We start from the raw sequence: 27124 nt of genomic DNA, 5'->3' as shown, positions 1-27124 counted from the left end.
TGTCAGGAAGCTTAGCAATCTTTCTATGAAATAAGACAGAAAGAGCGGAAATTTGTCCTTTCAAAGTATTTGCAGACAAACCCTTATCTAAACCATCATGAAGAAACTGTAAAATCCTAGGAATTCTGAAAGAATGCCATGAATAATTATAAGTGGAACACCATGAAATAAAGGTTTTCAAAACCCGGTGATACAGGCTCGTAAGTCTTTTTCAAGGAAAATGTATCATAGTGCTAATCACTGAGTCAGAGAAACCTCTATGACTAAGCACTAGCCGTTCAATTTCCATGCCTTCAAATTTAGAGATTTGAGATCCTGATAGAAAAACGGCCCTTGAGACAGAAGGTCTGGCCTTAAAGAGACAGTATACACTCATTTTCATATAACTGCATGTAATAGACACTACTATAAAGAATAAGATGCACAGATAATGATCTCAGTTTAGCTCTGCTAAAAAGGTAGCTGGAAAGCCCACTGCAAGTGGGAAATAAGAAACTTCCCCCTTCCCCTTCTTTTGCATATGAAAAGAACCTTTAAAAAAACAGGAGCAAGCTGGAGTAGGTAGCTGACGGTATTCTCATAAAACTTTGGGCTTGGTTAGGAGTCTGAAAATCAGAGCAATGATAATTAAAAATAAGCAAAACTATACATTTTTAAAAAAAAAACAAAACACTTTATGGGCTATATAAATAGATCATCAACAAAACATTTATGCAAAGAAAAAATGAATGTATAATGTCCCTTTAAAGGAAGTGGCCAAGGCTGGCAACTGGACATCCGGACAAGATAGGCATATCAAAACCTGTGAGACCATGCTGGTGCTATCAGAAACACATAAGATTGTTCCATTATGATCTTGGAGATCACTCTTGGAAGAAGAACAAGAGGTGGAAAAATATAAGCAGGTTGGTAAAACCAAGGAACTGCTAAAGCATCCACCATCTCCGCCTGAGGATCCCTGGACCTGGAAAGGTATCTGGAAAGCTTCTTGTTTAGATGAGAGGCCATCAGATCTATTACTGGAAGACGCCACATCTGTACAACATGAAAAAACACATCTGGATGGAGAGACCACTCCCCTGGATGTAAATCTGACATCTGAGATAATCTGCTTCCCAATTGTCTACACCTGGGATATGAATCGCAGATATTTCACAAGAGTTGGATTCTGCTTAAGAAAGTATCCGAGATACTTCTTTCATTGCTGAAGGACTGTGAGTTCCTCCTTGATGATTGACATATGCCACTGTTGTGATAGTGTCTATTTGAAAACTAATGTAAGGTTCTCTCTTCAATAGAGACCACGCCTAAAGAGCCTTTAAAATAACACAGAGTTCTAAAATATTGATTGGTAACCTCGTCTCCTGAGGTTCCCAAACCGCTTGTGCTGTCAGAGACCCCCAGACAGCTCCCCAACCTGTAAGACTTGCATCTGTTGTGATCACAGTCCAGGTAGAATGAACAAATGAGGCCCCTTGAATAATAAGGTGATGGTCCAACCACCAAGTCAGAGAGAGTTGAGTGCTGGGATTTAAGTATATCAGTTGTGATATCTGAGTATAATCCCTGTACCATTGGTACAACATGCAAAGATGTAGAGGCCTCGTATGAAAATGAGCAAAGGGGATTGCATCTGATGCTGCAGTCATGAGACCTAAAACTTCCACGCACATAACCACTGAAGGGAATGATAGAGACTGAAGGTTTAAACAAGCTAAAACTAACTTCATTCAACTCTTGTCTGTCAGAGAAAGAGTCATCGACACTGACTCTATCTGGAAACCTAAAAAAGTGACCCTTGTCTGAAGAATCAAGAAACTCTTTTGTAAATTGATCCTCCTATCATGTCTTTGAAGAAACCACACTAGTTGTTTCATGTGAGATTCTGCTAAATGAAAAGATTGAGCTAGTACCAAGATATTGTCCAAATAAGAAAACACCACAATACCCTGCTCTCTGATTACAGATACAAGGGTACTGAAAACTTTTGAAAAAATTCTTGGAGCTGTTGCTAAGCCAAACGGAAGAGCGAGTAATTGTTAATGCTTGACTAGAAAAGAGAATATCAGAAAACGATAGTGGTCTGGATGAATCAGAATATGAAGATAAGAGTCCTGTAAGTCTACTGTGGACATAAAATGACCTTGCTTAACAAAAGGCAGAATAGTCCTTATAGTCATGAACTTGAGAGTTGGGACTTTTACAAAACGATTTAGAAATTTCAGATCCAGAATTAGAGGCTGAATTATCAAGTGTCTGTCTGACCTGATCCGACAGTGCGGATCAGGTCCGACAGACATCACTGAATGTGGAGAGCAATATTCTCTCCGTATTCAGCATTGCACCAGCCGCCCCCTGCAGACTCGCAGCCAATCAGCCGCCAGCAGGGGGTGTCAATCAACCCGATCGCACTCGATCAGGTTGAATTATGGCGATTCCTGTCTGCCTCATCGGAGCAGGCGGACAGGGTTATGGCTCCATAACTTGTGTTTCTGGCGAGAAACACGGGCCCTCAAGCTCCGTATGGAACTTGATAAATGGGCCTCTTAGTCTAAACGAACCTTCTTTCTTTGGGACAATGAATAGATTTGAATAAAAACTCAAACCCCGTTCCTGCAGATGAACTGGAACAATCACCCCTGAAAGCTCCAGGTCTGAAATGCATTTGCAAAAAGCCTGAGCCTTCACAGGGTTTGTTGGAACATGAGAAAGAAAAAATCTTCCCATGGGAGGTATTATTCTGAAACCTATTTGATACCCCTGAGAAACAATATTCTGAATTCACTGGTTTTGAACAGAGACTGTGCAAATGTGTTGAAATAATTTCAATCTGCCTCCCACCAGTTGAACTGGATTGAGAGCTGCACCTTCATGCAGTCTTAGAGGCTGGATTAGGTTTTTTTAAAAGGCTTGGATTTATTCCAATTCAGAGATGGTCTCCAATTAGAGCCAGAGGCCTTAGGGGAAGGAGAGGTTGGTTTTATTCTGACGAAAGGAATGAAAACTATTGGGAGCTTTAAATTTACCCTTAGATTTCTTATCTTGGGGCAGAAAAACTCAGTTTACCCTGGTGATAGTGGAGATAATAGAATCCAATTGAGAACCAAATAAATTATTACCCTGAATTGATAAAGATAGTAATGTAGATTTAGACACCATATCAGCATTCCAAGATTTAAGCCATAACTAGTAACTAGTAATGGCATAACTAGTAAGAATAGCTAAAGACATAGATTAAATATCAATCTTAATCACATCTGTAAGGAAATGGTTGAGGTAATTGTTCATGTAACACTTGCTTTAATTTGTATGACTTTGCCTTTTAGAGATTGTGCTTTTTAATTGCAAGTGGCTGACACTGTATTTCACTGAGTCATGCTACACTGGTAAACAACTAATGGGCACTAATAATAAGGAGTCAAACCCAGACAGAACGAGGGTGTAACTCTGACAAGGGGGGTCACTCACTGACACTAAAAGAACAACTTAAATACTAGTTATTTGTTAAAGGATTAATTATTATTTATTGCAGTGTGCTAAGTAATAAAGCTATTAAGGTGTTTCAGCTATTATATAAAGCTATGAGAGATTGTTAAAGCTAAATATTATTGTTACTGAATTTGGCAGAAGTAATTGTATAAGAACACCTTATCAGAGAAATATGAAGAGTGACAGCATAAGCATAAGAATGACATAAGGGATAGTACCCTGGAATGTCCCTGATAAGCTTGGGTGAGGCTAAAGCAGACTGGCCAGATGCTTTGGGCTTCAGCCAACCTGCAGGGAGTGTCTAGGGGTATGTGGATTTGCGCCAAAACTCTTACATTAGTTAACAGTATAAGGAGAGGTGCCTATGAGCAATCAGATTAGGAGACTTGTGACCTGTCGATGGGTGCATCGTCAGTGTTGTTCCAGAGACCGCCTTCTCCTGTTCAGATTGCCCAGATGTCTTCTCCAATCAAGCCACAGGACAGGGTGCTGAGATGAGGGATCATGGTGATGTATTACTTGTTTGTTTAAAACTAGCTAGCATTGTCTAAGTAATAGTAAAACATAAGATTGTTATCAGTGGTTGCACAGGCAACTTAGTTATAATTTTTATCGCTAGACAGTAACTGAAACTGCATAGATGTGGTAAGAATAAGATAATTGCAGGAGTATTGTAATTGCATAAATGTTATAAGCATGAATAGAGTTTTGTGGTATATTGTTACTATAATCATATTGCGGAATACAGCTATTATTGTTATTGTAAGTATTGCAAAAAAACTGTGTGATTTGTCAGTTATTTCCTTACTCTAAGTGATATATTATATGAATACATCCTGAAAGAACCACAAAACAACATCAAATATAGCTTTACAAATAAAATGATTAGCATGTTGCAATAAAAGAACAATTCAGGATCTATTAACTGTTGAACTAAACTGGCCAACCAAAAAGTTGAAGCAGCAGCCACATCAGCCATAGAAATGGCAGGTCTAAGAATATAGCCAGTATGTAAATATGATTTTCTAAGATAAGATTTAGTCTTCCTATCTAAAGGATCCTTAACCCCTTGAGTGCTAATGACGACTATGAGCCATCACAGAGTTTCCCACTCTGGTGCTGATGGCTCAGAGCCCAACTTGAGGTAGATCTGTGGGCTTCCACCGGCTCTTACCCTGGCAATTGGGCCTGCATAGTGACAGGCATCGCCGGGGCTTCATGCTATGCGCAGTGGCGTCATGCAAAATAATGTGATGACGTCACCGCAAAACTTTGTTTATACTTAACAATGTTAAGTATAGGAGCAGGGGGCATGCTGCTTAGAAGTCCATATCTCAGGCATCTAAGCAGCTACAGGCTCCCAAGACCTACCATTGGAAAGGTAGTAGCCTAACCTTTCCAACAGTGTAAGTCTTGAGGATCTGAAAAAAAAAAGTTATAAACATTTTGTTAAAAAAAAAAAAAAAAAAAAAAAAAAAATCTTAGCACCCAGGTAGGAAACTGCTTAGCACTCAAAGGGTTAAAAGAAGTACTAGTATGTTTGGCCAAAGTAGAAATAGCCCCATCAACCTTAGGGACTTTTCCCCAAAACTCTAAATTAGCCACAGGTAAAGGATATAACATTTTAAACCTAGAAGAAGGGTTAAAAGAAGCACCAAGTTTAGACCATTCCTTAGTAATCATATGAGAGATAGATAGCATCTGGAATAGGAAAAACTTCAGGAGCAACTGCAAAAGTTTTAAAAAAAAGAATTCAAACGTTTGCTATTCCTGTTATCAAGAGGACTAGATTCCTCAATACCCAAAGTAAACAATACTTCCTTTAATAAAGAACAAATATATTCAATCTTAAAAAAAAGGTTGATTTATCAATTTCAGACTCTGAAGTAGGATCCTCTGAGCCAGAGGAATCCTCATCAGCAGAAGATACTACAGTATGCTGATGATCAATACAGGCTTCATCAGAACTATGAGAAGTAAGGAGAGACCTCTTACATTTATCTGAAGGCAGAATAGCAGTCATAGGCCTCTATTTAGCAAAGGTCTTACGGACCTGATCCAACAGTGCAGATCAGGTCTGCAAGACCTCGCTAAATGTGGAGAGCAATCCGCTCTCTGCATTTAACATTGCACCAGCAGCTCACAAGAGCTACTGGTGCAACGCCGCCCCATGCTGACTCGCGGCCAATCGGCCGCCAGCAGGGAGGTGTCAATCAACATGATCATACTTGATCGGGTTGAATTGCAGTGATTCCTGTCCGCCTGCTCAGAGCAGGTGGACAGGTTATGGAGCAGCGGTCTTTAGACCGCTGCTTCATAACTGCTGTTTCTGGTGAGCCTGCAGGCTCGCCAGAAACACTGGGCATCAAGCTCCATTCAGAGCTTGATAGATAGGCCCCATAGCCTTCTCTATGGCTGCAGCAATATAATATTTAATATCTACAGGAATATCATGTACATTAGACTGTGAAGGTTTAACAGTAGATGTATTTGTACTTATAGAAAAATTATCAGCACGTAATAGTTTTTCATAACAAGTGCCACATATTTGAGCTGAAGAAGTAAGATCAGCTAATTTACAAAATACACACTTAGCTTTGGTAGAATTGTGTTCAGGCAGCTTAGTTCCTACAGTAACATCAGAGGCAGGATCAGTCTGAGACATCTTGGAAAATGTAACAAAAAAGAAGAAATAACATTTAAACAAAATATCCAATCTCCTCAAATAGCAGTTTAAGGAATGGGAAAAAATGCTTATGATAAAATTTTTATACAAAAGTAAAATAAAAAGTAAGCAACCTAGCCCTCCAATATGGCTAGCAAAAAGAGGGAGAGACTTATATAACAAATTTAATGTGCCAAAAACTGCGCAAATGCAGAGCAAAAAACTTTTGGCACTCACGTGATAAATGTTGTGACTCACATCATAACAGGCGTGACTTCACATCAAAAAAACTTGCAAGAAATGTCATGACTTATGTCATGGCAGACGCGACTTTGCACCAAAAATGTTGCAATAAAAAATAACTCCCATAAACATAAACCCCAAGCTGAAACTGTTTAGACTGCAAAGGGAAATACACAGACCTGACTCATGGCAAATATATACAATATACATTTGAAATTTTGTAAAATAAAGTGCCAAACATAGTTGAGAGTGTTATATACTTACCAGAAGACACCCATCCACATATAGCAGACAGCCAAACCAGTACTGAAACATATCAGCAGAGGTAATGGTGGAGGAGTATAATGTTGATCTGAAAAGGGAGGCAGAGATGAATCTCTGCCACCGATTACAGAGAGCCTTAGAATAGATTTCTCATAGGTGAAAACATGACATCGTTAGACAATACTCCCTTCACATCCCTCAGACAAACACTGTACTTTGAGAGGAACTGGACTTCAATATGCTTAGAAGCGCCTATCACAGAAGAAAATCAAGCACAACTTGCTTCACCACCTCCTAAGGAGGCAAAGTTTGTAAAACTAAGGTATGAGTGAGGTGGAAAGTGTATTTATAGGCATTTTGAGGTTTGGAAAACTTTGCCCTCACCTGGTAGTAATGTATATCCCATATGTCACTAGCTCATGGACTCTTGCCACTTACATGAAAGAAATACAGTATATATATATATATATATATATATATATATATATATATTTACATACACATACCTCTGGTTAATTCAAAAAATGTTCCCCCACTGCACCCAAAATAAAGCATAGGGAAATATAACTTTACATTGCGGTCTATGGGGACTGTGTTTAAACTTGAAATTAATGTGTATATGCTTATATACATATATATATATATATATATATATATATATATATATATATGTTAATATGTGTGTATATATAAATATATATGTATCTATTAATTTACAAATATATTTAAACTTTGCTTCCCATTGCTGCACGACTTACCCCATTCGCTGTGGTTTTCTGCCGTGACTATCGGCATGAGAATGAAGCTCCCATTGGCTCCTATGAAGGCATGCTCTAGTAAGTGCAAAGCTTCCATGCAATGCGAACGTGAGGTTGTGTTCGCATTGCGCCTAACTTTAATTACGAGTGGAATGCAAATATCGCTCACAAAACAATTTTTATTACATTTTAATAATTTTTAATGTGTTTTAAATTAATACTTTACATTCCAAAGTTCATACATATATATATACCTTTTATATGTATAAATGATTATATATATATTTCTATATATATATTTAAAAATAAAAAGAACATTTTCTTCTATGTGAAGAACATTGGAATGTAAAGTATTCATAACTACCTTTAGCTTTAGCACTGTTGGTTTAATGTGGTGTTTGGTTACCACACAAGCAGTATGTGTTAGATTTTTTTTTTAACAGAGCGCCCTATAGAAGTTTATGGTAAAAAAAGTTAGCATGGTCGCAATACCTAAAGTCCTGAAGTTAGCACGCATCAGACTTTCGCTCGTCCACTCGTTAACTTTTTACTTTTAACTTGTACGCGCAGTGTGTGTGTGTGTGGGGGGGAAGTGGAACACAAAGGAAACCAACTGTTAGCCCACCGATTGTAAACAGATCTTAGCCTCAGAGCCTAAGGCAATAACTTAAAAATCACCACTTCCATCCCTCCCCTAAGAATCCTGGTTGACTAGAACACATTGCAGGCTTAACGTCAGTCTATTTGCCTGTTCTTTCTGGCTTTGCTTTATTAGATAACAACCCGCTTGCATCATAATTGCAGGCTTTTATTATAACCCCAATGCCGAAAAAGTTGGAACAGTATGGAAAATGCAAACAAACAAACAAAAAGAGTCATTTAAAAATTCAATTCACCCTGTACTATATTGAAAACACATTATTAACACATTTGATGTTTTACTTCGTGAATTTAATGTATTTTTGAAAATATACACTCATTTCAAATCTGATAACTGATGGGACAGCAATTTAGGACTAATAGCGGTGTGACAAGTTGAAATAAGAAGGTGATATGAAACAGGTGAGGAAATCGTGTAATCACAGTATATAAGGAGTCTCCAAAAAAGGTCTAGTCCTTCAAGAGCAAGGATGGGATCGAAGCCCGCCAATCTGCCAACAGACAAGTCAGATTTTGAGCATTTCACCTTCTACAGTGCACAATATAATTAAAAGATTGAAGGAAACCGGTCAAAACTCTGTGTGTAAAGGGCAAGGCCGAAAACCACTTCTGAATGCGCGTGATTTCCGATCCCTCAGACATCACTGTCTGAAAAACCTTCATCATTCTGTAATGGATATCCTGACATGGGCTTGTAATAGTTTGGTAAACCTTAGTCAGTTAACACCATTCGCTGCTACATCCACAGATGCAAGTTAAGACTTTACTATGCAAAGTAGAAGCCATACATAAACACAGTCCAGAAGCGCCAACGACTTCTCTGGGCTTGGTCTCATCTGAGATGGACAGTAGCCCAGGAGCATACTGTTCTGTTGTCTGACGAGTCAACATTTCAAAAAGTTTTTAGAAAAAACAGCTGCTGCATTCTCTGGGCCAAAGAGGAAAAGGACCATTGAAGCTGTTATCAGCGTCAGGTCCAAAAGCCAGCATCTGTCATGGTATGAGGTGTGTCAGTGCCCATGGCATGGGTAAGTTGCACATCTGTGTGGGCACCATTAATGCAGAAAGATGTATACATTTTGGAGAAACATATGCTGCCATCCAGACGTTGTCTTTACCAGGGACATCCCTGCATTTTCCTGCAGGACAATGCCAAACCACATTCTGCCCATGGTTGCATAAGCAGAGAGTGGGGGTGCTAGCATGGCCTGCCTATAGTCCTAACCTGTCCCTGATAAAGAATGTGTGGTGCATTATGAAGTGCAAAATAAGATAACAAAGGCCCTGTAAGTTGTGCAGCTGAATACATTCATTATGGATGAATGGGGAAAATTCTTCTTGCTAAACTTAACCTGTCGTATATACCTCTGCCTAAGGGCTGTCACTAAATGAGTGTTTAGCAACAGATGTATATGTATGATTCTCGCAAAAGAGGATAAAAATGAGATGCTTGTAAGAATTATTCTTAATATGGCTTAATTTCGCCTTGGTTAGACAAAACCCTAACTATAGACAAATATTTAATCTGGGTTATCTAACAGATTAAATTAATACTCATATTTATCAAATATTAGTTGACATAAACTATTTATTAATCACAAAAAAGATTAATACCATACCTCGAGATCTGAAGGCTGAAGATAACAATAGCCTTATACAAATGCAAAGCTTATATACACATTTTAAGCCAATAAAATCAAAGCATACCATAAATGAAAAGGCTATCTTTGTATATTTTAAACTTCCTTAAAAGACTTTATAATTTTGGCTGACATATAGAAAATACTATTTTAACTTGTTCATGCGCAGTGTATTAGAGTGTTAATAATACTTTGTTTAGCTAGCAGTATAGGTGTTTTGATTGACAACAGCAACTGAATGTAAATGTCACAGTTTTAAATACATTGGCCTAGATTTAGAGTTGGGCGGTAGCCGTCAAAACCAGCGTTAGAGGCTCCTAACGCTGGTTTTGGGCTACCGCTGTATTTAGAGTCAGTCATTAAAGGGTCTAACGCTCACTTTCCAGCCGCGACTTTTCCATACTGCAGATCCACTTACGTCAATTGCGTATCATATCTTTTCAATGGGATCTTCCTAACGCCGGTATTTAGAGTCGTGTCTGAAGTGAGCGTTAGAAATCTAATGACAAAACTCCAGCCGCAGAAAAAAGTCAGTAGTTAAGAGCTTTCTGGGCTATTGCCGGTTCATAAAGCTCTTAACTACTGTGCTCTAAAGTACACTAACACCCATAAACTACCTATGTACCCCTAAACCGAGGTCTCCCCACATCGCCGCCACTCTATTAAAATTTTTTAACCCCTAATCTGCCGACCGCACGCCGCTGCCACCTACATTATCCCTATGAACCCCTAATCTGCTGCCCCTAACACCGCCGACCCCTATATTATATTTATTAACCCCTAATCTGCAGCCCCCGCTATCGCTGACCCCTGCATATTATTATTAACCCCTAATCTGCCGCTCCGTACACCGCTGCCACCTACATTATAGCTATGTACCCCTAATCTGCTGCCCCTAACACCGCCGACCCCTATATTATATTTATTAACCCCTAATCTGCCCCCCTCACCGTCGCCTCCACCTGCCTACACTTATTAACCCCTAATCTGCTGAGCAGACCGCACCGCTACTATAATAAAGTTATTAACCCCTAATCCGCCTCACTCCCGCCTCAATAACCCTATAATAAATAGTATTAAACCCTAATCTGCCCTCCCTAACATCGCCGACACATAACTTCAAGTATTAACCCCTAATCTGCCGATCGGAGCTCACCGCTACTCTAATAAATTTTTTAACCCCTAAAGCTAAGTCTAACCCTAACCCTAACACCCCCCTAAGTTAAATATAATTTTATTCTAACGAAATAAATTAACTCTTATTAAATAAATTATTCCTATTTAAAGCTAAATACTTACCTGTAAAATAAACCCTAATATAGCTACAATATAAATTATAATTATATTGTAGCTATTTTAGGATTAATATTTATTTTACAGGCAACTTTGTATTTATTTTAACCAGGCACAATAGCTATTAAATATTTAATAACTATTTAATAGCTAAAATAGTTAAAATAATTACAAAATTACCTGTAAAATAAATCCTAACCTAAGTTACAATTAAACCTAACACAACACTATCAATAAATTAATTAAATAAAATACCTACAATTATCTACAATTAAACCTAACACTACACTATCAATAAATTAATTAAATACAATACCTACAAATAAATACAATTAAATAAACTAACTAAAGTACAAAAAATAAAAAAGAACTAAGTTACAAAAAATAAAAAAATATTTACAAACATTAGAAAAATATTACAACAATTTTAAACTAATTACACCTACTCTAAGCCCCCTAATAAAATAACAAAGCCCCCCAAAATAAAAAAATGCCCTACCCTATTCTAAAATAAAAAAAGTTCAAAGCTCTTTTACCTTACCAGCCCTGAAAAGGGCCTTTTGCGGGGCATGCCCCAAAGAATTCAGCTCTTTTGCATGGAAAAAAAAACACATACAATACCCCCCCCCAACATTACAACCCACCACCCACATACCCCTAATCTAACCCAAACCCCCCTTAAATAAACCTAACACTAAGCCCCTGAAGATCTCCCTACCTTGTCTTCACCTCACCGGGTCCCGATCTGTCCAGAAGAGGGTCCGAAGTCTTGATCCAAGCCCAAGCGGGGGGCTGAAGAGTGACGTCCATCCTCGGGCTGAAGTCTGGATCCAAGCGGCGGCTGAAGAACTCCATCATCGGGCTGAAGTCGGAAGTCCATCATCGGGATGAAGTCTTCGATGAAGCCGCATCTTCAATCTTCTTTCTTCCGGAGTGGAGCGGAGCCATCTTCTTCCAAGCCGACGAGGAACATCCTCTTCAACCGACGCCTACTCGCCGAATGACGGTTCCTTTAAATGACGTCATCCAAGATGGCGTCCCTCGAATTCCGATTGGCTGATAGGATTCTATCAGCCAATCGGAATTAAGGTAGGAATATTCTGATTGGCTGATGGAATCAGCCAATCAGATTCAAGTTCAATCCGATTGGCTGATTGGATCAGCCAATCAGATTGAGCTCGCATTCTATTGGCTGTTCCGATCAGCCAATAGAATGCAAGCTCAATCTGATTGGCTGATTGGATCAGCCAATCGGAATGAACTTGAATCTGATTGGCTGATTCCATCAGCCAATCAGAATATTCCTATCTTAATTCCGATTGGCTGATAGAATCCTATCAGCCAATCGGAATTCGAGGGACGCCATCTTGGATGACATAATTTAAAGGAACCGTCATTCAGTGAGTAGGCGTCGGTTGAAGAGGATGTTCCGCGTCGGCTTCGAAGAAGATGGCTCCGCTCCGCTCCAGAAGAAAGAAGATTGAAGATGCGGCTTGATAGAAGACTTCATCCCGATGATGGACTTCCGACTTCAGCCCGATGATGGAGTTCTTCAGCTGCCGCTTGGATCCAGACTTCAGCCCGAGGATGGACGTCACTCTTCAGCCCCCCGCTTGGGCTTGGATCAAGACTTCGGACCCTCTTCTGGACAGATCGGGACCAGGTGAGGTGAAGACAAGGTAGGGAGATCTTCAGGGGCTTAGTGTTAGGTTTATTTAAGGGGGGTTTGGGTTAGATTAGGGGTATGTGGGTGGTGGGTTGTAATGTTGGGGGGGGTATTGTATGTGTTTTTTTTCCATGCAAAAGAGCTGAATTCTTTGGGGCATGCCCCGCAAAGGGCCCTTTTCAGGGCTGGTAAGGTAAAAGAGCTTTGAACTTTTTTAATTTAGAATAGGGTAGGGCATTTTTTTATTTTGGGGGGCTTTGTTATTTTATTAGGGGGCTTAGAGTAGGTGTAACTAGTTTAAATTGTTGTAATATTTTTCTAATGTTTGTAAATATTTTTTTATTTTTTGTAACTTAGTTCTTTTTTATTTTTTGTACTTTAGTTAGTTTATTTAATTGTATTTATTTGTAGGTATTGTATTTAATTAATTTATTGATAGTGTAGTGTTAGGTTTAATTGTAGATAATTGTAGGTATTGTATTTAATTAATTTATTGATAGTGTAGTGTTAGGTTTAATTGTAACTTAGGTTAGGATTTATTTTACAGCTAATTTTGTAATTATTTTAACTATTTTAGCTATTAAATAGTTCTTAACTATTTAATAGCTATTGTACCTGGTTAAAATAAATACAAAGTTGCCTGTAAAATAAATATTAATCCTAAAATAGCATAATATAATTATAATTTATATTGTAGCTATATTAGGGTTTGTTTTACAGGTAAGTATTTAGCTTTAAATAGGAATATTTTTTTTAATAAGAGTTAATTTATTTCGTTAGATAAAAATTATATTTAACTTAGGGGGGTGTTAGTGTTAGGGTTAGACTTAGCTTTAGGGGTTAATACATTTATTACAGTAGCGGCGAGATTCGGTCGGCAGATTAGGGGTTAATAATTGAAGTTAGGTGTCGGCGATGTTAGGGAGGGCAGATTAGGGGTTAATACTATTTATTATAGGGTTATTGAGGCGGGAGTGAGGCGGATTAGGGGTTAATAACTTTATTATAGTAGCGGTGTGGTCCGCTCGGCAGATTAGGGGTTAATAAGTGTAGGCAGGTGGAGGCGACATTGTGGGGGGCAGATTAGGGGTTAATAAATATAATATAGAGTCGGCGGTGTTAGGGGCAGCAGATTAGGGGTACATAGGGATAATGTAGGTTGCGGCGGTTTACGGAGCGGCAGATTAGGGGTTAAAAAAATATGCAGGTGTCAGCAATAGCGGGGGCAGCAGAATAGGGGTTAATAAGTGTAAGGTTAGGGGTGTTTAGACTCGGGGTACATGTTAGAGTATTAGGTGCAGACGTAGGAAGTGTTTCCCCATAGAAAACAATGGGGCTGCGTTAGGAGCTGAACGCTGCTTTTTTGCAGGTGTTAGGTTTTTTTCAGCTCAAACAGCCCCATTGTTTTCTATGGGGATATCGTGCACGAGCACGTTTTTGAAGCTGGCCGCGTCCGTAAGCACCGCTGGTATCTAGAGTTGCAGTGGCGTTAAATTATGCTCTACGCTCCCTTTTTGGAGCCTAGCGCACTGAAAACCCAGCCATTCTGTGAACTCTAAATACCAGCGGTATTTAAAAGGTGCGGGGGGAAAAAAGCATGCGTAGCTAACGCACCCCTTTGGCCGCAGAACTCTAAATCTAGGCGATTGTCTTTAAAACACTATTTAACCCATTACTAACTAAACTTACTAATCCTATCTAAGTTAATTTAATTTATAATTTAATGTGTAATTCTACTTTGAAATTGTATATTTTCCTAATTATGATTTTATAATTTATTCTAATCATGATTTTATAACTCCACACAACCAACTGGCGTCTTCAGTGCCCAAACGCTTAATAAGTGTTATTAAAAGAAAAGGTATTGTTACACAGTGGTAAACAGTCAACTGTCTGTCCCAACTTTTTTGTTGTGTGTTGCAGTCACCAGATTTTAAATGAGTGTATATTTTTAAAAATACATTAAATTCACAAAGTAAAACATCAGATAATGTGTTAATAATGTGTTTTCAATATAGTACAGGGTGATATGAATGAACTTTCATTATTTATTTTGCACCCTGTTCACATAATTTAGCTGTGAAAATTGAGGATTTTCTAATTCTTAGATGTTAAAATGCACCCTTCTGGCTTCTCAAGGCAAACCCTGCTACATATATTAGCTGATAAGAATTGCAAAACAATATACTTTATACTAACATTATGACAGTGGCTAGCCTTGTCTGCAAAATAAAGCCCCGATTGGTTCCTACAAATAAGGCAAATGAAGGGTAGAGTCTTGATATTGATAAGCAATTGCCATAAAAAGGATCTTAATTTGTTTTAAAAAGTTAAGACTTGGCTCATATGTTACAGCAATATAACCAAAATGTCTTGTAATTACAATATATTTACTGTCCCTTTAATTTGTGTCATACAACCCACTGTTGACTCTCTGAGAAGGTGCAGTGTTTGAATATACAGCATATGTGCATATGCTTCTGAAAAATTATAAACTTTTACTAGAAGCATTTGTGCCAATGGAAGTATAATGGAAAAAATACTTTTATAACTGCAATGTGCCCATGCACAATTCAGTCTTGGCCTTTCTATCCCTTTAGAAATTTGTTATTCTTTATTTTTATGTTCTTAAATATGCTATGTTTATGTTTGGATTGTAATATTAGAAATAATTTAATCCATAATGAAATAGCATTTGTATACAAGAATAACATTATTGTAATATAATTTTATTTTTTCATGCATTTAGGGATAATGTATTTATAACAGAAGGATTCTACATTTTTTGCATTAAATCTAATTACATAAAATGGTAATATATAAAAGCAAAGGTTACAATCAGTTAACATCAACAAGTAACAAAGTCAATTAATGTAATCCTGTAATGTATACATGTAACATGAACCGGTAATCTGATCAGATACAATCACATATAGTGAAATGCATTCAAGAACAATCGGATTGATTGCTCACTGAGGGAGGAAAGAAATGTGATTTAATAAAGCCTCTAGAGAAATATCCATTACCCAGACCCTCCAAAGAGAGGCCTCATTATTTACAGACATAACGGCAATTTATTAATTAACAAGGTGGAATTATTAGCAATTTTGATATGGCCTTATCAAGAACATGTAACTAAGCAGGTGTTTGCCTCAGGATATGTAAGCAAGGAATGACTTTCTAATAATGTGTTTTGATATCAGCAGAATATAAAATGTATGATCAGATGCTCCTTTAAGTTTATATTTGTATATGGAATAGCTGGGGGGGGGTCTTTGACATAATAACATATTAAAATAGACTTATCTTGCAGGGAACTCAGATCTTATTTTATCACTTTATACACACACATACACTTCCTTATCTTATTTCAGTCTTTAAAACAAAGCCCAGCACTTAGGGCCCAATGATCTAAAGCTCTCTGGGCTGGTGAGATAATTTAAGAATGCTCCCCATTACTTTTATTTCTCTAGTGGAATGATCTAAAGCCACTTTATACTCTGAAAACAGGGTGTCTCACTAAGGGACGTATACTTTTTTTTCTTATGAAAAGTCCACAATAAAATTTTTATTTTAAACATCATACAAAATGAATAATTGAAACATTCACAGAAAAATAAGCAGGCAATAATTGTATTGTTAAGGTGCATCAAAAATGTAATAAAATTGTTCATTAAGTATCGCAATTTATCAAAACTTAAAATTTGTATGAAGATTACACAGTAATAAATCACATTAACTATCCAAAGCGTAACACAGAATTTAAGTACACTGGATATGCAAAAAAGATCCAGGAAATTTCTAATGAAAAGTACAAAATAATTGTCTCTCTAATACCAGCGTATTTCTGTAAAGAAGTTAATACTGCAGATCTCAACACTTTTTCTCACCAACTAAAAGGTGGAAAGCTTTTCTCAAAATACGCAATATACTTATAACCCTAATAGACAAACACATGCATACGAAAACATAGGCAATTGTAAGATGCTATGCGCAGAAAGCAGCATATGTGATTTATATTTGCAACAGGATTTAATTTTAACAGTGCGCACCCTGCTAACTGCTAACTTTGCTCCATGGTGCAAAGTTTCCCTTTCCAGCTACCTCCATTACTTTTAATAGGAGACATCTCGCCACTTGCATGGACAGCCCCTTTTTACGATAGTTTGACCATGGCAAGAAAAAACACGTCTGAAATTGTGAGGTTTAATCATTTGGCTCTTAGAGAGAACAATTGAAAATGAACATTATATTCTTATCTCTCCAGCCTCCCACTTGGAGTGTAATTTCTTTTGCTGGCTCTACTTAAAGGTACATTGTATACTAGATTTTTCTTTGCATAAATGTTTTGTAGATGAGCCATTTATATAGCCCATTTGGTGGTGTTTTTGTAAAAATGTGAAGTTTATTTTTAAATGCTGATTTTAACACTCCTAACCAAGCCCCAAAGTTTTAGCTGCATACTAATGTCTACAGACTCGTACTTGACACTGTTTGCGTAATGTGTCTTTTCATATGCAGGAGAGGGGGGTCTGCTCTCAAACCCTTTCAATGGGTGTCCCAGCCTAACCTCATCAACAGTGATATATTGGAAGCTTCTATGTAAGTTTTTAAATGGTTTTATACTGGATTTTCATATCAGTATCTGTGCATATTCTTCTTTATAGTAGTGTCCATTACATACAGTTATATGAAATTTGGTGCATACTTTAAACAGCTTTTATATAGCCAAGTATTGACATTTTTAGCATAAAAGTGGATACATGAGGCACACTCAGCTATTTCCAAATAATGGCAAATGAGAAGTTTGTAAATAATTTAGTACACTCCAGCAAGTAAAATGAATCATTAGAACAGATAAAAAGGGTAGAAAATGTTACAATACACTGTGCCTTTAAGAGCACACATCTTTTAGGGTGGAAAGTTTGATAAATGCTTATTTAATACTGTTTGTTAAATTTTAATTCTAAGCCAATGGCTTGGGAAAAGTGGTCTACCTAGCACACATACACACACACACATATAACAAAATAAGGTCCAAAGAACACTTATTTAGAATAGTACACCATTTCTCGCAAAATAGAGGGTTATTTTTACCAATTGTCGGTACATTTCTTACCCTGAAGCCTTTGGGTATATAGCACTTCCGATAGTATTCGGACAGGTACTTCCCATGTAACTCCAGATCCTTGTCCTTCTTTTTCAGCTTGAGTAGGTGTAAAAGGATATGGGTGGCTGGTTTGTCCTGTGGTCCTGTGCCCAGTGACTCAAATAGTATATCAGCTGAGTCTTCTGAGAATTTAAATATCCTTGCTCCTGGGATTGTATTATCAGTCAATTCCTTATCATAGGGTTTGTTATCCAGTATTATCTCCAGTTGTGACATAGTGTATATATCTCAGTAAAAATGAGGTATAAGTGTATCCAAGATACTGTATAACCAATGGCCGGGTGCTGTAGACAAAAGGAACAATAACAAAGGAACAATAACATTTGTAGTATAGCCTAACACTCACGGTAACCCAATAGTACTGGGGTGCACGTCAAAAAACAGTATAGGGCTAATTACCCACGAATTGGCATTATAAAGCCTCCTAATGCCTGTCTTGGACATTATTCAGCCGAGAGTAGCCTAATCAGGTTTATGCAATGTTTTTATCCGGCAGGGCGTGATGCATAGTAAGAGTTTATGGTAAGCATGCTGATGCCGGTTACATGTCAATGCAGCTGTGATTGGTGAGCCATTAACAGCAAGATTGCCTCTGAAATATCGTTTGTAGATTTTTTACTAAGCGGACAGGGTCTTTAGTCTTTTCTGCTGCTAACGGTTAAGGCTCCGGTAGATCACTGTATATTGTGTAATAAATTTGATTTGTAACTTCAGTCTTTTGATATAGTAGGTCTCTTATGGGACAATGCTAGCTCCGAATTTAGTGATATAATCAGTAATATTGTTTTTATACTTGATATATATATTTGGGCTGTCACATAGTTTTTGTTTACTAGTGGTTGCTAGGATACGGGCGCTGCCTGGTGATGCGCGCTCCAAGCTGAACGACACCTGCACTTGGTTGATTGAGGTGAGAGGGTATTTAAAGATCTGTTCTATGTTGGGTCTGGTTGTCTGTTTGAAAACGGGGGTAACACCCCAAAACATTTATGGTAAAGGAATAAATAATTCCCTTTGTTAAAACCGGTGAGTGCCTTCCTATCTTCAAATATACTGGACTTTTTTGACAAGCACCCTGATACTATTTGGTTACCGTGAGTGCTAGGCTATACTACAGATATATATATATATATATATATATATATATATATATATATATATATATATATATGTATATATATGACAACATATACATTATTTTCAGATGTCTTGTTTTTTCATTTTCCTAAAGTCTTTAACCAGACCACCAAATGTAGACTTCTCAAGAAATACCAGAAAAAAATTACAAACTAAACAATTTAAACTCCCTTTGTTTTGTAAGTTCAGATAAGGCTCATTGTACTGTTTATAACACTACACATTGTGTAAGAAGATAAATACTCAGAATATTGGAAAAAAATATTTATTTCACTGAAAAATATGGTTCACTGGCTATTTTCTTAACTTCTTCAAAACATAAAAAAACTCTACTTGTTGCAAATAAAGGGAGACTATAGTGTAAATCCCACTTATCTTAATGTGTTCTCAGTGGTGGGCTCCTCTAGGTTTATTTAAGCAAATTAAATAGCTGTCTTTGTTCATTGAAACCATTACCCTAAGTGAAAATTTCAGAGAGAGATTAGATAATGAGATCTACTTTTCCTGCAGGCTCGATCAAGTTGATTGGGCATGTTCTTAACAACAACGTGTGGTGGGTGAATGAGAAAATCGCTTATTTCAAATACTAAAACAAAACAAAAGTAGAATTCTTCCATACATTTACAGTACCCTGCTGCTGCTATACCAAGTCATTGAACAGAGTAAAGTTAACTTTTAGGATAATAATATTTGTGAATATTTTAGTACAGTAATATATTGTCTTCCGTCAAATTATTTTGGAATTTATTGCTTTGTTTTCCAGTCTGTAGTCTTTCTTAGATTGAGCAATCAGCACAATATATAAACATCTGGTAAACCCAGATGTTGCTTCAATGAATTAGCATTTCTATCATCATAATATCTGAGTATGTACTTTCTTCTTGTGACCTTGTGAAATATTATCCACTGCTATTCTACAATATAAATTATTAATTCATATTTTGAGTGGGGTCTACATCAGCATAATCACGGTTAAAAGATTTTACCATAGACTGATTTAGAAAAAATTTAAAAAAAAGATCAGTGCGCCAACAATGTGAAAAGAGATCAGAAATTACTGACAATGATAACAATAATAAACAGTGCAATGTAATTCAAATGGATGACATGAATAACATCACATATATAGCAGGAAAAGTCCCAGAAAACACTCCAAAATTCCCAGTTAACTTAGCTGGTACTGGTGTGGAGATAGTCACCAATACAAACAGAATGTCAATCGGATAGTGTTATCTCGATTATGGAAAATGGTGGCCAGCGACTTCTTCAGATCGTTTGTTGGTGTCCCAGAATGAAGGAATCTTCAGAAATATATGATAGAAAAGAAGGCGCCACCATAGTGCACAATCAGTGGAATAAACACACCATATTGCGCAAGTATTGCTATACTTACAAGCTCCCAGACACTTAAGAAGTGTCACAAATGCCTTCTGGAACTTTTAGAGTCATCCAGCTAACTTCCACTCTTGCAGCAGTTGATTCACTCTTTTAGATTTCAGATATATAACAGGCTGTATTGCTCACCAAACAACACCGCAAACAAGGACTTAGTGTTTATATTTCTAGCCTCTGGTGCTGTATTTGAGGTAACCCAGCTCCGTGGACTGAACTGCACAGATAAATGCGTGCTCGTAGCACACTGTGCAACAAATGTATCAAAGGAATATATAAAGATATATATAATAAAATAAGTTTGTGGAAACAAAGTCTTAAAAAAGTTAAAATTACTTTATTTTACAACACAACGTTTCTCGGTCTTACGTGACCGTTTCATCAGGTGCATAATAACAATTCAATTTCCACAAACTTTTAACACCATACTTCGGTGTCTACTGGTCCCCACAGCGCATGTGTGGAGGTGTGTCCGGATTTTCAAGGTGTCTATTGGGCAGCATCCAAAAGTGGGTGTGTAATGTGCAGACGAGCCTCTAAAGTCTGCAGCTATAATCTGACAGCGTAAGTGCCGTGAATACATTAATTGGAGATAATAGTAATAGTTATCGGTGATATAAAACTCACAGAGAGAAACAAATACTTCATCTCATTTGAGTAAATGGTTTCTTAATGACCTCAATCCGGACGCAAACCCATACATGGATTTTAATCCATAGCGGCATAAAATGACAAACATATCTAAAACACCCTATCATAAAAACCGGTAGACAGTAACGGCATATAGACTCCTAGATGGAATGCCATATATGTAACAGTGTTAGTATGTATCACAAAATAACATACTGTAAAAATGACTGGTTAACAATGGATAAACATTTAAAATTTCAAAATTAAAAAATATCTTTGAACAAACACAGAAATACACATGTTGCAATATACAGTATATGCATTCATATATATAAAGTTTTCTTAACTCGTCTAATTAAGTACATATGTTATCTCATAGACTCTAGATTGACTATAGAGTATGTGCAGTTAGACTACGGCATCGTTTTGGGCTATACAATAAAATAAATCAACAGAGTGCCATTTAGCATATATATCACCTTGACCTATTCATAGTCACAGGCCAATAGGAAAAATTAGTTGATATAACAATATCCATATTGATGGGGTGAAGAAGTATGAAGGGAATAAAACACCCACTGGGTGCCTGATAGATATTATATCTCCTTTACTGACATGGATTACAATATATGTGAACCTTAAAATAATATCCTATATGTATTATTTATGCATCATCAGTGTTACACTCAGTCTATACAACATGTAAATAATCTATATGTAGATGTAGAAAAATATAATAAATACCATAGTACAGAATATATTAAAATTATTATTAATACAATTCTAATAAACAGAAGCAGATGTTCCTGTATTAGCTGTGTATAGCAAACCTAAATATACTAGTCTATATTGGTCCAATAGAGAACAAATGATGGAACAATATAATGATGGGTATGGTGCTCTAAAGATTACTAGAAGGGGTATGAAATTGTTACCTCAATTTGTCGACAGATAACCCAGATATCTTGTGTAACTGTAAATGTTCCTCTAACGAACTAGATAAATCTCAAGAGTGTCCTAATAATATATGAGGGTGGGCTATTACTGTAATTATTCTATAAATGTGAATTATAATGAAGAATATAACAGGAGTCAGGGGTCGTTGATTGGACAAACAACCCAATCAGTGACATCTACACATTATATGCATGATGTAGAAATCCCTCAAATATGATTAAGACCATAAGGGGCTTAATTGAACGCAGCCATATATATATATTCGCATTTAAGCCACAGGGAGACAGCGTCTTGAGTTTCCATATCCAGAATGTCTCCCTTTGTCTCAAACGCAAAAAACTATTTTTGCCCCATTTAGGGGTAATCAATTCCAAAGGGAAAATACTGAAAGTATCTGGATTGCCAGAATGACAATCAATAACATGTCTCGGACACTATGATTCTTTAAGTTTTTAGCTATATTCCTCTTGTGTTCACCCCATCTTTTTTTGAGGGGTCTGGAGGTCCTCCCAACATACTGAACCCCACAAATGCACTCAAGCATATAAACAACGATTGAGGAATCGCATGTAAAATGTGATATAGTACAAAACTTTTCTTTGCTAACAAAGGATGTAATTTCTGTTTTTATGTTGTCTGTATATGCATAGTCCACAATTTTGACGATTGCATTTAAAAAAAAAACGGTTTCCCCAAAAATGTATTTGTGGTTACACTGGTCTTAGGATTTTGTATTTTAGCACCCGTGTAATGTTTCTTCATCACAATCTTACTAGGTGCTAGTCTACTTTTTAAAGTTGGTGCTCTCCTAAAGGTACAATTTGGAGTCATCCCTATATTTTCTTTCAGTAAAGGGTCACCTGCCAGTATGTGCCAATACTTTTCAGAATATTTCTAATTTTCTGATGGTTATTGTTATACTGAGTGATAAACCGAACCTCTTTCAATAATGTTGTATTGTCTTTCACTGATTCTTCTACTTTCTGCAATTTATGAGAGGCCAAATCTTTGTTGGTGTAATTCACAAAGAAGTCTTCTCTACATTTGTTTCCAGCTTTCAAGTAGCTTTTCTCTATCAGATGACTCGGGTAATTTTTCTCTAAAAATCTATTTTTAAGTATCAGTGCTTGACTATCAAATGTGTCCAAATTGGTACAATTCCTATGTATCCTGCAGAACTGGTTGTAACGAATATTGTTTTTCCAAGGTGAGTGATGATTACTTCTATAGTTTAGATAGCTATTGGCATCAACCGACTTAAAAAAAGTTTTAGTTATAACTTTACCATCATTATCCCATTCAAGTATCAGATCCAAAAATTCTATACTCTTCGTATCCATCTTTGCTGTGAAGCTAATGCCCATATCATTGTCATTAAGACTATTTACAAAATCCTGGCCCAGGAGTTTTCAGTGAAATCTTATGAGATCATAGTTAAGCAAAGTGTGACATCAGCACTAAGGAAGCTGCTGTTTTTTCCCAACATGCAGCAGACAGTAGATGAAGGATAACTATTCATAGAGCACTTACCATTGTCAGCTAAAGACATTATGAAATCAGACATTGTCTCCTCCTTTTAATTGTTTTTTTATATGCACTTTTTGTCATATTATTTTGAGGTAAAATAACTTCCTTCTTTACATAGAAATGTTTAGACTATACTTCCTATGCATTTTTTTTTATTTGCTGCATCACTTTAAAGTTATCTAGCATATGGTTATTATGTCCCTTTTTGAAATAAAAAACCTTAATGGACTGGAAAGACCATGGCATTTAAACCACCAGTTAGTGTGACCAATCACAATCAGCAACTGCTACCCAGATGCTGAACCAAATATGGGCTGGCTCCTAAGCTTACATTCTTGCTTTTTCAAATAAAAATACTAAGAGAACAAAGAAAAATGTATAATAAGAGTAAATTAGAATGTTGCTTAAAATTGCATGGTCTATCTGAATCATAAGGTGCGTTAAATATTTATGTTGTATAAAATATTAATACATATTAATAATAATTGCAAATTATTAATTTTGAGGTTCTTATAAATAATAATAAATCATTAAAATCAATATTGACATATTGTAATATTTGAATTAATTATTAATTATTCATTACCTATCGTTTAGGTAATTGTCAATTTTTTAAAGAAGTGTTTTGTGTTTAGCTATCGATATTGAAAGCAATAGCATTAGAGGGAGGGGTTGGGAAAGAGGTAGGGGGAGGGGTATGATGGGGCAACAGATTGATAGCACAGCTTTAGATGCTAGCAGGGATTTAGGGGCAGTCAGGTTAGGTGATGAGGTAGCTAGGGTGATAGGAAGAGGGAGGGATAGTTTAAGGACTGTGGGTGGGTTCATGTTACCTTTTGGGATAGGACCAGAGAGGAATGATGAGAGAGTTAGAATGTCAGGCAAATCTAAAGAAAAATTTGAAAAAAATACCCAGCAATCCAAAGTTAATAAATAAATTCACAGTGTATATGGTAACGGTGCAAGGCTTTTTCCCTCACTGAACAATTGTGAAGCAATATATATATAACACAAAATCCAGTGCTGAAGTTTGAAAGACATTTATGTATGTATTACATGGTGCTTATATGAACCGCCTTGGAACCCCCATACCTTGAGCCTCTTAGTCGATGAAAGCAGGAATTTTCTTCTGATGCTCTCTCCGCAAAGACCTCCGTCGGTCTAGAGAATGGATAGAGGGAGGGAGGCCTAAGTCTGGGCCTGTAGAAGGTGGGGGAGGAGAAAGGAGGACTCAGACCTTAGAGACAGATCAGGGAGAGACGGCTAGTACCTCATCACAGGTGGGAGGGTACGACTCTGCTGGGCAAGCTCATAAGCCCAGGAAGTGGGAGGAGCAGTATAGTGAGGCAGTGATAGAGGCCTATATGCCCCCACAATTGGAGAGGTGTGATTGGCCAGCAACAATCGAAGTTGACTATGGGAGGAAATCAGGGAGACTTACTTAACAGTCATGGTCAGCAGTAAGCACCAGACCTGAGACTGTCAGTGGGTGGTGAGAGAGAAGATGAAAAAGGAGGAAAAGCAGGTAAGATGTGGCATATTATACCATTGAACTAAGTTTAACTTAGTTATTATTTGATTAAGTTTCTCCTTTGAGGAAATATTACTTGTATACCAAGGTATAATTTGTTCATTAACACGCACTTGCTATATTTATTCATATAAATATAAATTTACTGAATTACTACATTTCCAGGATAATTTATTTGCAATTATGTTAAAATGTTAATAATTAATGTACCAAAAACCTTTTAAAATTATTCACCACAATGTCTATTCAATAATATTCAGATCTCAGATATTCTTAAAAAAATTCATCTGAATATCTGAATATAAACATTTGACATTAATCTGATGTCATCATCTTCCTTATTTATATCTGTTCTGAAAAAGAGTTGAAATTAAACTTATGTTTTCATCTTATTTAAATTTCTTAATTAAAAAGTTGACATTTTTGTGCCGTGATATTCTTTATCTACATGTCTTAATAAAAATATGTGACATGACTCCTGTGTTTTTTAACATTTTATTTAATTTTTTTCAGATGTGTTACACATACATTTTAAACAATTATAGTCCTAATACTTTTCTGCCTTTGAAACATTTGTTAAATAAAGAAGGCCTTTAATCAAACATGTTGTCATTTCCTGGTAAGTTATGAGTTAAAAAAAAGGCTTGTATACAAGTAATGATACTTATTTGCTCTTAATGAGTGTTCAATTAAACATATTGTTTAAAAAAAAATCTTCCATACAGGGAGTGCAGAATTATTAGGCAAGTTGTATTTTTGAGGATTAATTTTATTATTGAACAACAACCATGTTCTCAATGAACCCAAAAAAACTCATTAATATCAAAGCTGAATAGTTTTGGAAGTAGTTTTTAGTTTGTTTTTAGTTATAGCTATTTTAGGGGGATATCTGTGTGTGCAGGTGACTATTACTGTGCATAATTATTAGTCAACTTAACAAAAAACAAATATATACCCATTTAAATTATTTATTTTTTACCAGTTAAACCAATATAACATCTCAACATTCACAAATATACAATTCAAAAACAAAAACAAAACAAAAACATTCAAAAACAAAACAAAAACAAATCAGTGACCAATATAGCCACCTTTCTTTGCAAGGACACTCAAAAGCCTGCCATCCATAGATTCTGTCAGTGTTTTGAACTGTTCACCATCAACATTGCGTGCAGCAGCAACCACAGCCTCCCAGACACTGTTCAGAGAGGTGTACTGTTTTCCCTCCTTGTAAATCTCACATTTGATGATGGACCACAGGTTCTCAATGGGGTTCAGATCAGGTGAACAAGGAGGCCATGTCATTAGATTTTCTTCTTTTATACCCTTTCTTGCCAGCCACGCTGTGGAGTACTTGGAAGCGTGTGATGGAGCATTGTCCTGCATGAAAATCATGTTTTTCTTGAAGGATGCAGACTTCTTCCTGTACCACTGCTTGAAGAAGGTGTCTTCCAGAAACTGGCAGTAGGACTGGGAGTTGAGCTTGACTCCATCCTCAACCCGAAAAGGCCCCACAAGCTCATCTTTGATGATACCAGCCCAAACCAGTACTCCACCTCCACCTTGCTGGCGTCTGAGTCGGACTGGAGCTCTCTGCCCTTTACCAATCCAGCCACGGGCCCATCCATCTGGCCCATCAAGACTCACTCTCATTTCATCAGTCCATAAAACCTTAGAAAAATCAGTCTTGAGATATTTCTTGGCCCAGTCTTGACGTTTCAGCTTGTGTGTCTTGTTCAGTGGTGGTCGTCTTTCAGCCTTTCTTACCTTGGCCATGTCTCTGAGTATTGCACACCTTGTGCTTTTGGGCACTCCAGTGATGTTGCAGCTCTGAAATATGGCCAAACTGGTGGCAAGTGGCATCTTGGCAGCTGCACGCTTGACTTTTCTCAGTTTATGGGCAGTTATTTTGCGCCTTGGTTTTTCCACACGCTTCTTGTGACCCTGTTGACTATTTTGAATGAAACACTTGATTGTTCGATGATCACGCTTCAGAAGCTTTGCAATTTTAAAAGTGCTGCATCCCTCTGCAAGATATCTCACTATTTTTGACTTTTCTGAGCCTGTCAAGTCCTTCTTTTGACCCATTTTGCCAAAGAAAA

General features: G+C 36.9%; 1 long non-coding RNA gene across 1 annotated transcript in view; it reads left to right on the top strand.

The window, feature by feature from the left end:
- Window positions 1–3911: 3911 nt before the first annotated feature.
- LOC128648762 (uncharacterized) overlaps window positions 3912–27124 on the top strand; it is a 39252-nt gene continuing 16039 nt past the window's right edge. The window contains exon 1 of the long non-coding RNA XR_008400623.1: window positions 3912–3996. This is a non-coding gene — a long non-coding RNA (uncharacterized LOC128648762). The remainder of the gene's footprint in view (window positions 3997–27124) is intronic.

Source organism: Bombina bombina, chromosome 2 (assembly GCF_027579735.1).
Source record: "Bombina bombina isolate aBomBom1 chromosome 2, aBomBom1.pri, whole genome shotgun sequence".
NCBI classification, from domain to species: Eukaryota; Metazoa; Chordata; class Amphibia; order Anura; family Bombinatoridae; genus Bombina; species Bombina bombina.
The sequence above is the reverse complement of the archived record's forward strand: the minus strand, read 5'-3'. Positions and strand labels throughout refer to the sequence as shown.